At 40.4% G+C, this 17512-nt stretch overlaps 1 protein-coding gene across 7 annotated transcripts in view; it reads left to right on the top strand.

Annotated features, from left to right (window-relative positions):
- The window catches only part of tnn (tenascin N), a 94447-nt gene that overhangs the window by 21524 nt on the left and 55411 nt on the right, over nucleotides 1-17512 (top strand). The window lies entirely within an intron of this gene.

Genomic DNA, 17512 nt, shown 5'->3' with positions numbered 1-17512 from the left:
CATTCTATGAGGCTGAATGGCAACCAGTAGGGGCCCCCTCACTGTTTGTGCGCCGCCGCTTGACAGACGAGCAGCCGCGTCTTTGTGCTAAGCCGAGGGGCCCCGAGTCATTTAGCAAAGGAGGTGGAGGATGGGTTTGTTGAAGTGCTGCTGGGGGCCTTGTGATCACCAAAGTCAAGTGTCAAGTCAGGACCTGCTGCTTTTTGCTGCATTTCTTTCTTTTATATGTATTCCGATCGAAATATTCCGCCTCAGATCTGCCAATACGTTGGATTTTCATACGTTCTTCCCCTTTTTTCAGAAGCGTGTCTGTGGTTGCATGTCTGTGGGGGGACTTTGGGGTTGATCCCTCCTGCTGAGCACCATACAAGGCTTTCTCCACGTTTCCAAAGCTGCTCCAGCCTTCCAGCCTGTCCCCCCCCCACCCCCCATTCTAAACAGACCTCTAAACGGATTTCTCAACCCTGAATGCTGGGGCTCATATGAATATCAATGCACGGCCCGTGCAACGTCTGCTCTCACTTCGGCATCGTCCCACAATGCAAATCTTCAGGCACCTCCTCTAAACTCTTTGCATCCCCTTTATTCAGTAAACACAGAGTTGTTTCTTGGTGTTAATTGTAATGCCAGAAACTACCACCACGCGAGTATTTGTTGCCAAAGAACTTGTTCAAATTTTGCACAAAGTTTGTTAAAATGAAGATATTAATTAGTGAAAGAGTGAGGCTCCCATATCAACACAATTCTCTTTCAGAGAGAAAGCAGATGTACTTTAATTGAATGTGATTCAATAGGAAGATCATGTGTAGCTCCTTTAAGTTGTTTAATGCCACTTCCCGTTTAACTTTACTGTCAAACTACATAAATCAAAGACATGTTGTGTTTTGCTCCTTTAATGCTAACACATTATGGGGAAATCAATCAATATTTTGAACACAAAAGTTGCAGCAACTCTTGTAGACAGACAGACAGTCATACAATACTCACGCAGGCATATATTGTTTATCCCCTGTGAAAAAAGAATAATATTACTATGGTTTAGTGAGTCACTTACAGTACTTCTGAAACTCTTGTTCGTTTGTGCCTGCATGACTATGTTGTAGTTCCTCCCGATGACCAAATCATGTACACTAGAAGCAGCCAATAAAGTAAAATATTGCAGAGTTCTATTACCCTCATTAAAAATCACATCACATTTTTTAAGGAGGCTGGAAAGAATTCATTTGAGATGAGCGTTTTGAGTTACGAGCGTGGTGACAGAATAAATTAAACTTGTCTCTCAGGGCACCAATGTAAAGGCTCAGGATTTCTCCCTATTTCCATACAGTACACTAACATCATTTAATGATAGAAAGGATCAGGGCACAAGCACAGTTACTGAGTCGTGCCAGCTGAAAGATTCTCTCCTGGTGAAATATTTAAATTCTAGCAAGTTTGCGAGCGCTCGGGGACGTCCACAGAGTGGAGAGTCCATTTATCCCTGAGTAACATTCCATCTCCTTCCTTCTTTTTTGAACCTCATTACTGTGTGTATCCTCCCACAAAAATACAGTAGGGTTTTGTCCAAAAAGAAATAAATGTAAATGTAAATTTAATTTGTAGAAAAGAAATGTAATTAACTTTAGTTTTCCTTTAAATACTATGTGTGTTTAAATGGTGGTATTCACTTTCATAGACTTTCCATTTTGTCAATGCCTCCTCTCAATTTCGTGATGCAAGTATTCTCTTAAAGCCATGCTGCAAACGTGAATGTTAGTTTTGTCTGACCATCATACTCTATCTAGCTTATCAATATATTTGTGGGAGAATGAAGACTGGAAAATGGCCATAGGTGTGACTGTTATTCACGTTCCTCTTTTTGTTCCTGTATTACTTATAAATACTTGAACAGGGAATGCAGGAACTGCAGCTCAATAAATTTTGTCAGCTTGAAATACCGCAGCCAGGTGAACTTGCGCAGCCATTCATTGATTTCAGACCTTTTTTTTTTTCTTTTTTTTCCCCATGACCGTTTCCTCACAAAAAGAGTCGGACTCATTTTCAGGATTTGTCTCGTCTGGCACAATAGGATTATTGGAGAGAGGGCTAGCACTGATAATCCTCTTCGACATTGTTTATTGTTTACAAGCAGTGTTGTTTTTGGCAGCTATCTTTGTTTTAGTCATAGTCTCAGTCTTTTGAACGGGTTTAGACACATTTTAGCCATTTCCATGTGTGGTAATTTTAGTCCAGTTCTAGTCTAGATTAGTAAAAAACTATAAATAAATGACTAAATGAATAAATTAATTTTAAAAAAGGAGTCTTTTAACAAATGTACATCATGTGTTCAACACACAATGTTGATTTTATAAAAACATGAAAACACAAAAAGGGTTTGTTAGCTTATCAACCCCATGAATGCATCTGTACTGTTAGGTTTGTTTGTGTTTTTGTGTGTATTTTTTGATGGATCAATGACTACAGATGGTATGATAAACAATGACTTCTCACTCTTGCTATGATGTGAAAATGATGGATATAGTGGACATTGAGTGTAAGAAACAAATATTCTATTCCAAAGGTAGATTCTTATCATATTTGTATTCAGGCTGGACTCCTGACCAGCCCTGGCTACGTCGTAGCTCTGCCACTGATGTTGATTGGTTCAATTTGCTGATACTATGAATTGATTAATGAGCTTCTCCCTCTAAATTTTAGTAAAAGGAAGGAAAATTACCATTTCATTGCATCGCATCTGCCCTAGAAGACGCCGGCCCACCGGGCATCTTCCTGTATGTCAGATGGCCAGCCTAGCCCTGCCTGTGATCGAAGAACATTATTGATGGATGGCCTTGCAGGGATTTACCCTCTAATTTGAATTCTGGTACCACACACAATCTATTACTGTGGAGTTTTGAATGGGCGAAGCGGCACTTGATGTCATGAAGCAGAAAATAGGATGATGGATCACGAACGTGTGGCGTAACCTTGTTTAGCCGGCGGGTCTGGTCTGAGCTGTGACGTCACCGCCCCCCTCCTCTCTCTCTCCTTTCGTGTCTTGTCTCCACATCTGCTTGGTATTCTGCACTCGAAGGCCCGTCTTCCCACTTTGAGTCAGATTTAGAAGCTTGGCAGGGAGGGTGAACGTGAAGGAGGGAGGAGCAAAAAGCAGGACAGGTGAAATAAGAAGTAAGTGAGGAAGACGGTGAAAAACGACGGGCACCCCTGGGAGATGCCTGGCTGTTTGCAAGCACTGCTGCTGGGAAGGAAAGCTATTATAAACCCCCTCCCCCCACCCCCTCCATTTTTGCCACTCGTCTTCTTCTCACTCGCTGCAGAGTCGAGGGAGGCCTCTACTATCCTACTGTCCTCCTCCATCATTCATGCATTCCTCCCTGCTCTCCGTGTTTCCCGACAAGCGTGCAAACAGGCTGCAGGCTCCTCAGATGAAAACTTGCATTTTCATCGAGGTCTGATTAACCTGGGTCAGGAGACGACAACTTTCTTTGAAGGTAGTAAAATAGTGCACAGACCTGCAGTTTGTCTTCCTTGCGCCACATTCAGACAGTGTCTGTTCCAAGGACACAATTTATGTCAGAGTGAATGGGCAAAAAATGTTTTGGCTTTCATGATTCATTCATCCTTATTTTCATCCGCATTGATCTGCTGTGACTTATGGGGTGCATGACGTTCTTCTTCTTGAGCGTGTATTGATTGCATGTCTGCTAATGCAACAGCGCATCGATCCAAGCGGGTTGTTTGGATGGATTGACGCACATTTAATAAAGATTTCATTTTGGGCAGGGGGGGTATTGGAGTGGAAGATGATGATGAATGCAAAGATGATAAATGTGTTCAACTCAGACATTGAGTAATGCAAAATGGGTTCGGTAGGCACACTTCACAGATAAAAAATAATTGTTGTGCCATGTATTGACGTAACGCAGAGTGCGGTGCGGTTACCTCACGCAATACTGCGGAGCGCCGCATTTTCAGCATTTGCACATTCACCTACAATATTCACATTTGGTTTTTTTTGCCTCTGTTGTTCGCAGAAAAACCCTCACTCGCTCCGCACCCGAAACTCGGACTCGCTCATGCAATCACATCATCTAACAGCAGCCATTATTCATGAATGCGACTCCACTGGATCGAGCACATACTGCTGTATCAGAATGTGAATGGTGCAATTTACGCCCACATTAATAAAGCATACATTACATCGATATCCCTCCAACAGTGAGTGCTGCCGTCTTTATTTATTATTTAGAGTTCTAATGTAGAATACGCAGACTAGATTTTTAGTGCTGCTAAAAATCACAGACTACACAGACTAGATTTTTAGTGCTACTATTCTTTGTGTATCACTCACACTGTGTTCTTTACATGACAAGACACACAAGCGTTGGATCATTTTCTATGTCCGTCCTTTGACGAGACAACTGCAGCTGACGTCGCAGCTGGAGATCCTCTCTCCGCGTTCATAGCCAGCTGAGGAAATTACTCGAGCTTTGTAAGGAACTGAGCCAGATCAAAGTTTTATTTTTCCACTTTTTCCACTTCCAGTCTTACGTTTGCTCACCAGGAGCAGTGTGAAGAGTTCACACTGGCCTACCTTACATACGGTAAATGCTGTACGTCGTTAGCCCGACATGAGGTCCCCGAGCCTTGCTTCATCAGAGAGGTGTCAATACAAACACATCCCAGCAAAAACCTGAGAACAAAAGAACACTGGGAATCTGATCTCCTAAAAGAAAAAAAAAAAGATCTCGTTTGTTTGGTACATATTGTATATCAAACAGTATGCAAATTTCATAGCATGATCTTAGTCACCGAAATTATCACGGTTATCAGTATTCTCACTATCAGAAAAACGCACTGAACTTTGAAACCGTGCATAATGGTCAGGGTGACTCTTGTTTTTAAATTTCAGTTAGTTTTCATTATTTTTCAGAGCAGGTTTGTTAGTTTTAAGTTTTGCAAAAATGCTTGTTTTATGAGATTTTGTTTTTTATTAAAGATATTGAGTTATTTGTCAAATGCAAGTTAAAAAAAAAGTCGCGAAATATTACCAGTATGTAATAAAGTAAAGTAAACTACCAAACTGCGACTTCTCAAAGGACCATTTGACCTTTCTTCTACTGTAGCTACGGATGTTCCAGCAATACTGAAATAAATGCATTTAAAATGAACCCCGAAAGCTCATGTATGATATTAATGGACAAAGATGAAAACCAAGGCCCTTTTCATTTCGGTTACTTTTAGTGAGTTTTATGTAGTTTCAGTTAGTTTTTATTTTTATAAAAAGCATTTTTGTGGTTTTCTTTGGTTAACGAAAATGTTTTTCCAGATTTAGCTCATTAGTTTTCGTTAACTATAATAACCTTGATAATGGCGACATGGCATTTTTGCATTAGTCAATGGAAAGAGGCAACACTTTGGCAATTTACGCTTTGTTTAAGCGTGAAAGGTTCATAATAGATCCACGTGTGACATTTGACACCTGAGGTGTTGATGATGATCGCAAGGACAAGAGGCTCTATATATGGTGGAACCGAGAGAAGGCATCTTTGTTTTAATTGCAGATGTCATCCCCATGTTACTTTAAAATCTGGAGTTTGCATGATAAAGTGGATGTTTTGGGAGTTAGTTTCTGGAAAATGCATCAGATCAAGTCTCAGAGAAGATTGAGGAGACAAGTACGGTAGATGAGTTCTGGAAAAAACATCACTGCTCATTTACATCACGACTAAATGGGTCAGATGCAAATAGGACAACCACTTATTGTACACTGCAGGATCTCACAGTTGCATGTATTAAATCACCCGAAATTACGTGACGGAGCAACATGCGCTCAGCGGCTGACTCACATCGCCGTGCGATTAGAATTGCCATGGTAACATATCCTGCCATGTGCTCACAGATCATGCTTGTTTGTAAGTGGGTGGAAGCGGACGGTCATGTCACACACTGGAAATCAATTTCCAGAGTCATTAAGCGCTCACACTGGGGCTTTGATGTGGAATAAAATATGACTGCTACTCATTTGAGACAAAACAAGGAAAGCATTCATCTATTGTCATAAGGTATCAAGTGAAAATAGAGAGGCAGTCATGTTAGGTCATTCGTGTCAATAATTGAGCCACTGAAAACTAGAGTTAGCAAACTTATTTTTTGCCATTTTTTGAAGTGAAGTACAAAAATGAATTGACAAAGAGCATATTTCTGATGAATATTGGGATAAATCATTTAGTTTTAATTTTGACATATAGGGAAATTTGCTTATAATACTTAGCACTTTTTCTGATACATCAAGCGCAGTATTGGGCAATTCAAACCCATTTGAAGGTGAGCGTGCCCATGGAAGCAGGCTTCACCTCGCGCAAATTCATCCCAGAAAGTGAGGTTGAACGATTATAATTGAAGACTCACAAATAAGTCGTGTTTTACCTTGGGTGCCAGTGCACCTGCATGTTAGTATATCGTCGCTGTCCTGTGAAAAACACTTATGTCCAGATTATGTTCCAGATTTGGCAGATGTTTGGACATACCACGAAATCTTTTGGACTCATTTTGCAGCAGCCATCAAACTTTCAATCACTCTCCAGTAAGATTACAAATGATGTAAACCACTCTAATTCTCTGTGGCTTAATTAGCCCTCATATTAATTTTATGTTACCACATTACTGACTTTGTGTGTTCTGCACAACTCACCTTACATGAACCTGCACTACACACTGCACTTTATTTATGAAGTTTGCATACTGGGTTTGGATTCCCCGTCGCTCTGACTGCATTGTTAATGTGCTCCTCCCCTTCATTTCTGATAAGGTTGTTAAGTTTCTTCATGAAAAACTGAGGCTTAACACAATAGCAACCTAGTCAAAAAAGGGCAATGTTTTTGAACGCCTGCCTGCAAAGACTACTCTTCTGCAAAACATCATATGCCACCTATTCGTTCATATCCGTCCATACTCTGCCTTCCTCCCACTTTGGCGAACGACTGAATTGACAACTCAATGTTATCCTCTCGCAAGTCCCTCCCCGGATGAAGGAACACAAATGTTGCGACGCTTCTTTAGAAGCACTTATCTACGCTTCCTTTCTTTTACACGTCTGATAAGTTTATGTCAACATGGGTGTTCACTGCATTGCCTTGAGGCGCACACGATAACACAGCTGTTACCAGCTCATGTTGTATAAATGATTACAATGTGTGTGATTTTCCACACGTGACGCTCAGGTGGGTCTAGCTGGGTTGGTACTGTTATGGGTCATAAACTACATCAAAGTGATGCTCAACCACAATGTGAGTTGTAAACAGATCATTTCATAATCTTTTGTCAAGGTACAACACAATGTGGTAATGTTTTTCAGTCGTAGGGGCCATATTTGATTTTCTTAGTCTAAATGGAGACACCACGCTTTACTACAAGGCCGTTGAACAAAGCGATTTATCAACAACGATAATAATAATGCAAATATTTTATTTAGATATATTAAAAGAAGTGTACTGTATGTAACGGTCAGAGCTGGGCACTAGACCCTTTTTGGCCAAAATCCGCCATTTTCTAGCAACAACTGGACTACACTGTCAGAAACGCTAAGGGCTCTATTTTCTTGACCGAGGTAAAACCTGTGCGCTGTAACTCTGCTTAGAGGTGGGTGGAACGCAATGTTGGCAATTCCTCAGACAAGTGCAGACCGGGCGGCTCTGCAAGAGGGAGGCCTGTACCGCTGTGGGAGTGGTCCTAGCCAACTTCAATCATGGCCAAGCAAAGCGGCTTCTGTCATTTCCCTTATATTTGATGCAATAGTCACGCAGTAGAGTCTCAAGATTGGGGAAGCACATGAGGAACCCTGCACCCCCAATTGTTTATCACCCAGTGGGATCATTTTAACAAATATATGATGCATTGATTCAAGAGGTGTTGTCTCCAGCTCCGAGCTGCCCTAAAGCTAAAACAAAAATCTACAAGGAAATACCAAACACTAACACGAACGACATAATTTTGCGCGAAAAAAAAAAAAAGAACAGAACCCACTGCACACAAACCCGCGACAGGTGTGGCTGAATATTTATGACATGACACAAGAAACAAACAAGTTAATTGTCAAACGTTCGAATTGTGTGGAATTTGTGCAGCTTGTCAAAGTGGGAGTGCAAATGAAGACCTATTTGAGCGCTCTCCACAGACTGATACCAACAACTCCCTTTGCCTGAACTTTGTCCAAACTCAAGGTTGCACTATAATTCTTTGAAGGAAAAAAAAGTGCTATCTCCATGGTTTTGCAGCAGCAACTATTAAGCCCTCCCTCCTCTTTTCTCTTCACGAGAGGGGGAGCCATGACACTCACAGTGCTGTTGCAACAGCCACCTTATGTAAGCTATTGTGTTGGTGTGCGTTCAACCGAGATCATTTTAGTCCAACAACAAGTATGTACTGTATTAGTGATAGAAAGCTCATTTACACAGCTTCTGTAGCTCACTCATTCATGTAAACTGTAAATAATGAATCAATTGCATGTTTTTGGCTTTTGACCAAAGGGTGGAGCACCTGCATATACGTCACGCATGTGAAGTAAGAATTTGCTGGTGTAAAATGTGTATTTTTCCTCTGCGTCGTTATCTGGATTTATTGAACTGGACTCAAATTGGGTCTCACTGTGTTTTTATTGGCTGACCTGTGCATAAGATGACACGTGAGCGCGGTGTGCAACTTCGGCAGCCTCACTGGCTCTCCTCGGCCACAGCAAGAGCGAGAGTGTCATAGAAAACTAAATAGCAAAATGTACAATAAAAAAACATGCCTGTGTGCATAACGCCATGCAACTTCGACAGTCTCGCTGGCTCTCCTGGAGTTCATAAATAATAGAAACAAGGTGCATGCTAATCGGCATTAGCAACATTCGCTTAGTCCATCATCGGACAACGGGCCCAACGCCAGAGCGACTACAACACATGCCCGAAATCACCCAGGTTAGCTTTAATAAAGTATTCATCACCATACCACGACCTATCTCCCGTAATATCGAGTTTTCTTACATTTATTAGCGCGGCTACTGGAAGAGAGCGGCGTACGTGTCTTTCCTCGGCCACATAAAGACCGAGATTAAGAGTTACCCACATGCTAGCCAAATGTTAGCCACTTACTTTGCACGTAATAGCCCAAAGTTGGCTGCATACTAGTCAAATGTCAATCAAATTATTTACTAGTGAAAGGCGATGGTTAGCCACATTTTTACCTACTTGCTGGCCACAAGATAGCCGAGCATTCGGGGTATGTTTCTTGCCATCTGGTCATTTAAAAGCAACATGTTAGCCATTTACTGACCAATTGTTTGCTACTTACTAATTACGTGCTGAAGTTATTTACATTTTGCTTTTATTATGTATTATTGTTATTTATTTATTTTTTAATGAATTTCTTCTTGTTCTTATTTATTATTATATAATTATTTACTTTATTTTGTTAACTACTTGCATGAATTTAGTTGCATGTCTTCGACATGCTGTTTATTTACTAGCCACATGCTATCCACATGTGAGCCACACGCGAGTCGCTTGTTTGCATGCTAGCCATGCTATTCGAGAATAAAGTGAGGAACACTCCAGCAAAGTGGAGACTTCTGCGTATATAACACAGCAGGAAACAGGGCAAGCTAATGTTAGCAATGTATGTTTATTTTCGTCACGTTGTTTCACCCAGACACACACTGACAAAACACGCCTCCGCACGTTTGAATTGCTCCTACTTATCTGAAGCAGATTATGAATGCACACACAAGTTTGTTTTTGTGATAAAGGCGGCATCTGTGTACAGTTTATCGAAGCCAATAAAAAGATGATTTGAAAACCAGCGGAATGTAAATGACTCAAGAAATATTATAGCCTTCCTCCTCCTCACTTGATATGACACCTGACTACCATTAAATAGAATCCCCCTCTTTCATCGTCTGATCACATTCCAGGGAAATGTTTTATTCAAAACAAACAAAGCTATAAATAGATACCACGTGAGCCTTTGTGTCTTTATGTCTCCGCCCAGCTTTTGACTTAATGCACCACATTAAATGTCACTTTGTGCATCCTTTAATTTTGGTTAAACACACCCTGATGCCCTGTCCACAGGAAACAAAATATTTATTTTCTTTTCATTCCATATAGCATTAAACAGTATCAGGAAATATCTTTTCCTACACAAAACATGTAAAACCACTGAAACCGATGTAGTTCATATGCCACACATGTATACAGCTCTGTAATGCTGCAACCACATGGAAGATAGCCTGTTTGGAATGCCTTAAAACAGATTACCAAAAAGGACCAAAACAAGAATTGAATCGCTTCTGTGAACTGATGTCAAAGTCAAGCATCTGCTGTATTCATTTACATTATAGTGGTTCCTTAAGAGACTAACTTAACGTTTGTAACTCAAAACAAGAATGTAATTTCTCTTAATAAGCAAAATATAATGTTGTAAAAATGAAACGCAGTTTGCGCATCACGATTCATTCTTTGCGACTTGGCCACCTGGAGGCAGTGTAATACAGTCAAGAAGACAAACAAAGACGACTTTCACACCTAGAGTGAATTGCAGTGGTATTAGTTGTTCCATTTGCGGAGGATAAATAAAATTTGCCCATGAATATTGGTTTATTCTCTGTTTTTGTCTACATTTGTGTTCAAATATCTGTTGCATATAACATGGCCACTATGGTTTTTAGGTATACTATGAAAATATCCTTAAAGGGAAGTCAACCGAAACATATTTTTTATTTTTTTTTTAAAGAATATGTTCTTTGTCGGCCCACTAGTTGAAACACAGCATTCTGATCAGCTTCAGAAAACAGGTGAGCCGTGACTGGTTGTTACCTGAGCCCCGAGCAACTGTGATGTCATTTTCAGTCGACAGAAGTGACTAAATGGCCGCCCCCTAAATATGAGTGTTCATGTGGACATGGCCTCAATCTGCTACCTGGAATGTAGCAGAATAAGCCCAGCCACATCAGTGGCTTTCCCGAATCTTAATTAGATTAAAAAAAGAACTTGAAGGTGCTTTCCACTAATGCATGACATCATTGTTGAGCCTTGTTATGCATTATGTGGGCTACAACGAAATAGGAAATAGTCAAACCCAAAAGAAATGTGTATTTCCTTCAAATCCAACCGGATTTTTACCATATTTGGATTTTATCAGAAGCTTTTATCATGAAACACTTTTCATCATTTACATATGAATAAACTATACTTACTGCAATAAGAAAAATAGTAAGAAAAATAAAAGTGAAAGTTATGTGACTGTTATGCTCTTGTCATTCACACTGAAACAGTTTTCATCTGCGTGCGTGTGTCTGTGCGTGAATGCATGTTGTTGTTGTTCTATCTGAGTATGACACCTTTTTCGAACATGTGGTCCAGATAATGAGTTATGATCACGTGATCTCCTTTTATTGTATTAGACCGTGTGTGCGTGTGTGTGTGTGCGTGTGTGCGCGCGCGTGTGTGGGAATTTCCCTGTTATCAGTTGCTCTGGAATCTGTCCCAGGCTGGTTTGGAAGGGGAAAGAGAAAATGCAGCCTAAACAAAAAAGTGTCTAATGGTTCCTTTTATTTTCCTTAGACTGTTTGTCTATTCAGATTTAGATCACCACTGATCATAATTCTGCTGCCATTCAACCATCTAGAGTTGTGCCTTGAGATAAGAGTATTCCTGTTGTTGTTTTTGCGACCTGGTTCGTAACTCAAAACACTTGTAGGCAACACAAACACAACAAAAATGTATTATTTAATACGAAAAAATCTATAATGTTGTACTTTAGAAAAACATGTTTACATTTGATCGCCGTTGTTCGCGCCGGATAGGGACCGGTATTGCGAATAGCATACTGTAAATCCGATAATTAAAAAAAAATAATTGACGCCCTCTGCAATACATTGTAGAAAAAAAATATCAAAAAATTAAATCCCCCAAAAATCTTTAAAAAGAAAACAAAAAAAACACTGATTGACATTCAATAAAGGTTTTCCATGTAAAATGGGAGGAAAATGTTTTGGGGGGAAAATTACCCCCACCAAAATGTGACTTATGAGCATTTGGTTCAAAGTACAAATTCCATCAGTCATGCATACAAGTCCAAAAATTCCTAATACGTTATGTACCTTACTTTTAAAACACATTCCCTTGTGACTGTAGCACATGATTATGTTTGAAGCCAGCAGTTGTCACATGCAATTTTGGGTGAAAGTTGCATTGTGGCACAAAGTGTGGGATGAAGGCTCTTCAATCATGTGTCATATGAGTGGGGGAGTGGTCCACTCTCAATGAGCTCATCCAGAGGAAATCACACAATCATGTGAGTGTTGCTTGGTCACACTGATCATGATGATAAGTTTGTGACTGAGGAATAAGACAACCCTCTGCAAGCAATACAACATTTACACTTACGGGGCACACAGTGTAGACTTTCATCTTTTATGTGGGACAGCGGTAGCTGTTTTCCCCATGAGGTATTAAAATAACTATAATGCATTAACATTTTAATGATTTTTTTAAATTCAGAGCTAACCCTTTACCATTTATGATCAATAGCCAGTTTTCAGGGTTTTAATGATTTCTTGAAATATTTCACGAACATTCAGTGGTGTCCTGAGATTATTTTTATGCTTTGAGTTGCAAGCAAACATTTTGAGCTACAATCACTACACGGTGAACTCAAGTCACTCCACAACATGCAGGAGTTTGGCCGATAGTGAACGGTTCTTCACAAAAGAGGATTCAAGCTGTTTATTGCCACTCACAGTTAAAGTTTACTGGAAAACATGAAACAAAAGAGTTACACATAGTGTATTCAAAACAACCACATGACTAAAGTCCGCTAGCTTAATGCTAACACATAATGTATAACACCATAAATGAGCCTGTGCCCTGCGACTGGCTGGCGACCAGTTCGGGGTGTAGTCTGCCTTCGCCCATTGACGGCTGGGATAGGCTCCAGCAACTCACCGCGACCCTATATAGGATAAGCGGTTTGGAAGATGACATGACATGACATAAATGAGCCAACGGATAATGAGGATGGGGCAACGCATGTAGACAGATAATATAACTATACTAACAAGCATATATTCTTTATCCTTTTCCAAAAATGACTGATATTACAGCAGGCTACTGAGTCAGGTAAAAACTATTGTTTATGTGTCTTTGTCTGTATAAAACTGCTTCATGGTGTGCTCACCAAAGGAGTAGCACAGTGTCCATCAAACCGAAGCAAAACATTTTGAATTCTTTACAGTCAATTTAGTTACATATGTGCGCTATGTGTTTATAAAGTACAATATTCTAGGTTGCTTGTTTTTTTGAGGAGGTTGGAACAGATCAATGGCATTTCCATTCATTTCAGTCGGAAAATGTTTTGAGTGGATACAGTCAACAATTTATTTCATAGATTCTGTTCATGCTTTTTTGTAGACACTTTAAGCAATGATACATTTGAACTCCCCCCAAATCTTCAGCTCTTTAGCTGAGTTACGTCACATTAATCCGAGGCTTCCCCGCATGACTGTCTTTTGGCCATCTGCTTTTCAAGCCATGTATTATTTTGTCTTGTCAGCAGAGTCCTCCCAGTAGCGGAGACATTAATGGTTTAACACGCTCGCACTCAAGGTGCTTCGGCATACAGTCAAGGGTGTGGACATGTTGTGCCTACCGACGTGAAAAAAATGGCTCGTGGGCCTTGTGAAAAGCTGATCATGAGCATAGTGCAGCAAAACTTTTATCTGAAATCGTCTTTTCCCATTGAAATGAATGGAAATGCCATTAATCCGTTCCAGTGGCCCAAAAAAAAACAACAAACATTTTTGTAAGTCGTTTTTACAAAGACAAGTAGTACTTTATAATATTGTACTTGTTAATGTAGAAAGTTAAACAGTTCGTGCATCAAAGTAATAAATAGCTTGAAGTGAGTACTATAGGCCTCGATTTTTTTTTAAAAAGCATTCACCATCTGCCAAACTGTTGCTTGTTGTGGAGTTTACTGACACCATATAGCTAGCGCTCATAATTAAGTTGGCAAGTGAAGACAAAAAATTGGCGGAGGGGACTGTACTGTATGCATACAAAATACCAATTACTAGCCACAATGTGGGTGCGCTCCATTTATTGGCGCAGATGTCTAAGATGTTCACGGCAATGAAAGTAAACCTACAAACCAGCATTTTGTGTGCACATTATATCTCTATTGTGGCTAAAATTTTATTTCTCCCCGCCCGTATCATGTCTGGGGCTCCATACCTCTAAAATAATCATCCAAACATATTCTGACAACACTGTTTTTGATATCTTATGACTCATGAAGCAATTCCATAGCAACGCAAAACGTTTTTTTTATGTTGCTGAATTTGGTAGAATTTACTTGTGTGGGCACTACAACTTCCTCAGCAGCTGACACAAAAAAAAACACATGTAACCGATATCTGTTTCTCATGTGTGTACATGTTGCAGGATGTGCGATAATCTTCGATGATCTTTCTACAAAGTCGCTGAATTCCCCGCACGAGTGAGACCCTATAAATAGTTGGTGTGTTTCCATGTGCAAACACTTTCTTTGTGTGGTTCACCCACACACTCGCAAATCAACAGCAGGACGTCCGCACGTTTGAGTCGTCTGTGTTGAAAATAAAAAAGGAAAAGATTGTCCTGAATGCCATCCTGGTTCGGCGTGCAGCACATATCAAAAGATTGAAAGAGGATAGGTGTAAATAATAATCCAAAATATTAAACACTTCAAGAAGATTAACTGCAAATGCAATTGTACTTAAAGTTAAATCTGAAATGTACATTGTAAAGTCAATCTAGAAAGGCACCCTTTATACTGGATGAAACTAAAAACTAGGGAAAGCTTGGCGACGATAATGGTCTTTTGAAGAGTAAAAATACATGCTTTTGAAGAAGTGTCGGAAGTTAAAAAAAAGCAGACATTATTTGTGTTCAAATGCTATATGTTAACAAGTGTGTTTCAGAAAGTTTAACTGTGCTTTAATAACTTTGAGTGTGTTTAAAGCATGTGATTTTGCATTGATATTCTAAAAATATTAGATAGTCAATCTATTTTGCGAATGGGTCTAGAACGTATCCCCTTGATAAACGGGGCTTCACTAAATAGGAAAATAACTATTTTCGGACACACACACAGTGGTGGGAAGGGAAAGAGAGCTGATGAAACAGCAAGCAATGAGTCAAAAAGGTCTGGTTCCTAAGAGGAAACCATCAAAAGAGGCCGGCTGCACACACTCATGCACGCCTCGGCTTGTGGCCTGGCCTGGAATTTGCAGGAAGCGAGAGCATGATGACAGCGGCCTTTCACACACACACACACGCACGCACACACACACACACAAGGAGTTGAGTCTGGGAAGAAGAGGGAAACCTCTAGAGGAAACACACGTTACCAATTAGCTAAAATTGTCCCTCCGCACTTAGATGTCTGCCTGAATTCTTCCCCATCATCTTGGTCTTCCTCGTGTCACCGCTTTCCAGATGTTTGACTTCCTGGTCCGCTCACTCTTTGCTTCTGGCTGTTTCCAGTCCAGTACTGTCGTCTCAGCCTCAGGTGACAGTGGCGTATTATAGCGCATGATTGATGACGCCAAAAGAAAGCCCAAAATAGGAGATAGGAAACATTAATTCGTTAATTAAAACAATTAAAACGAATCAAATGCTCAATTAAAGTGGTTTGGTGGTTAGCCCGCCCGCCTCAGCACAGCATAGAACGTGGGCCCGCCAATTACCTGGCCCCAAAGGAATCCAAATAAATGCCGCTCTGGCTAAAGATAGCAGTCGTCGGCCTGGTCGGTTCCATCCATCAAAACGGGCCCGCCTTTGCTAACAGGTTGCCATCAGTGTCGATGGCAAGCTTGACCGAGCAAGCTAACAAAGCTAGCTACATGCTTCTGCTTGCAACATTTGTTTTAGCCTTAATTCAGGTGACTTAACTGAGTGCTTTACGTCGACTTCACTGTGTTGCTTTAGTTCATCTTATGTTACTTTACTTCTAGCTACTTTACTTCCAGTTACTTCACTTGACATTGCTATCAGTTGATTTACTACTTTAAGTCTGGGTCAATTTACAGTAGCTAGCCAACATGCTTTACATTATTTTACGTTGCTTTTGTCTTACTTTCATTTATTTTTGTTGTTTTGTTCACTTTAGTTCACGGTATTACGTTTGGGGATGGGCAAGTACCGATACCAGGTACCGTATCTGGCCGATACCAGCCTTATATTAATTTATCGGGTACTCGTGGAGGCTACTTTTGATGCTTTGGCGAATCATCTTCATTAGAAATAAAGGACTTTGTTCACATTTTTTTTTTGTGCTTGTGTTGTATGAAAGTATCGGTGTATCAGTGACTACTCAAAGAGTGAATAATCGTACTGGTATCGGTCTGAAACAAAAAGTGGTATCGAACATCCCCAGTTACATTGGTTTACGCCACTTTACTTCCAGTTACTTTACAATACATTTTTTAAATTTGTGAAAAGTGACAACGGAGCAAAAACAAGCGTTTCTCGTCGACCCTCCACTGCTGGGTTTAAGCTAAAGAGGCCATGACTTTGCAGATAGCAGCGTGCTAGCAGGCTAAACTTATTTGGGCTGCCGTGTTTCCTTGTTCTGCTAATGGGACACAGGAGAAGATCGGTGAAAGGAAGCACACATTTCCTGCAGGGCGGCGGCGTGACGTGCGCAAGTAAGCGTTGTGTGATGTGTTCGCTGCAGAAGTGTGACATCAGCACGGAGCTGCAGCAGCCAACACAAACACACGCGCGCACACGCACGCACTCTCAGAGGACACCGAGGGGTCAAATTAGGAAGGACATCCTTTCCTGTGACTACCCCCACATGCCACCCACTCTGTTCTGTGCTGAGAGCTTTCTGGAGTTGGACTTGACTGCTTCCAACAAGCTTCTGCTGTTGCTGGTTTGTTTCCACTCAACGTGAACGTCGCACGTGAACTCACATCAACCTTTCCCGAAACAACTGTTTTACATTATTATCTTCGAGGGGACTGTTAGGATGCAAGACGACACAAGTTTCTTGTCTTCTTTTTTCAATTTCGCCTCACTTTATTGCCGTGTATGTCAACTTCATTTGACTTGCTTTGACTTCACTTAGGTTTGGCTTTATTCTACTTGACGCTGCTTCACTTCACTTTACGTGACTCTGCTGCTTTACTTCAAGTTACTTGATGTCAAGTTACTTCACTTTACATCATTTTGCTTTATTTAACTTCATTTTATTCTATGGCAGGTTACTTTATATCACTTTACGGTACATTGCACTGCTATGTATTGCTTAGCTTTACTTTGAATTAATTTACTCCGCTTTACGCTTTACCTTGCTTAAATTCATTTACATCCGCGTTACGTTACATTGCTTTGCTTTTCACTTTATTCCATGTTCTTTTACGTCCAAGTACCATTGTTTCCCATGACATTAGATTGCTTTACATTCTTTCAAGTTACTTCTTTTA

Source organism: Filicampus tigris, chromosome 10 (assembly GCF_054856515.1).
Source record: "Filicampus tigris isolate MCC_2025a chromosome 10, RoL_Ftig_1.0, whole genome shotgun sequence".
NCBI classification, from domain to species: Eukaryota; Metazoa; Chordata; class Actinopteri; order Syngnathiformes; family Syngnathidae; genus Filicampus; species Filicampus tigris.
The sequence above is the reverse complement of the archived record's forward strand: the minus strand, read 5'-3'. Positions and strand labels throughout refer to the sequence as shown.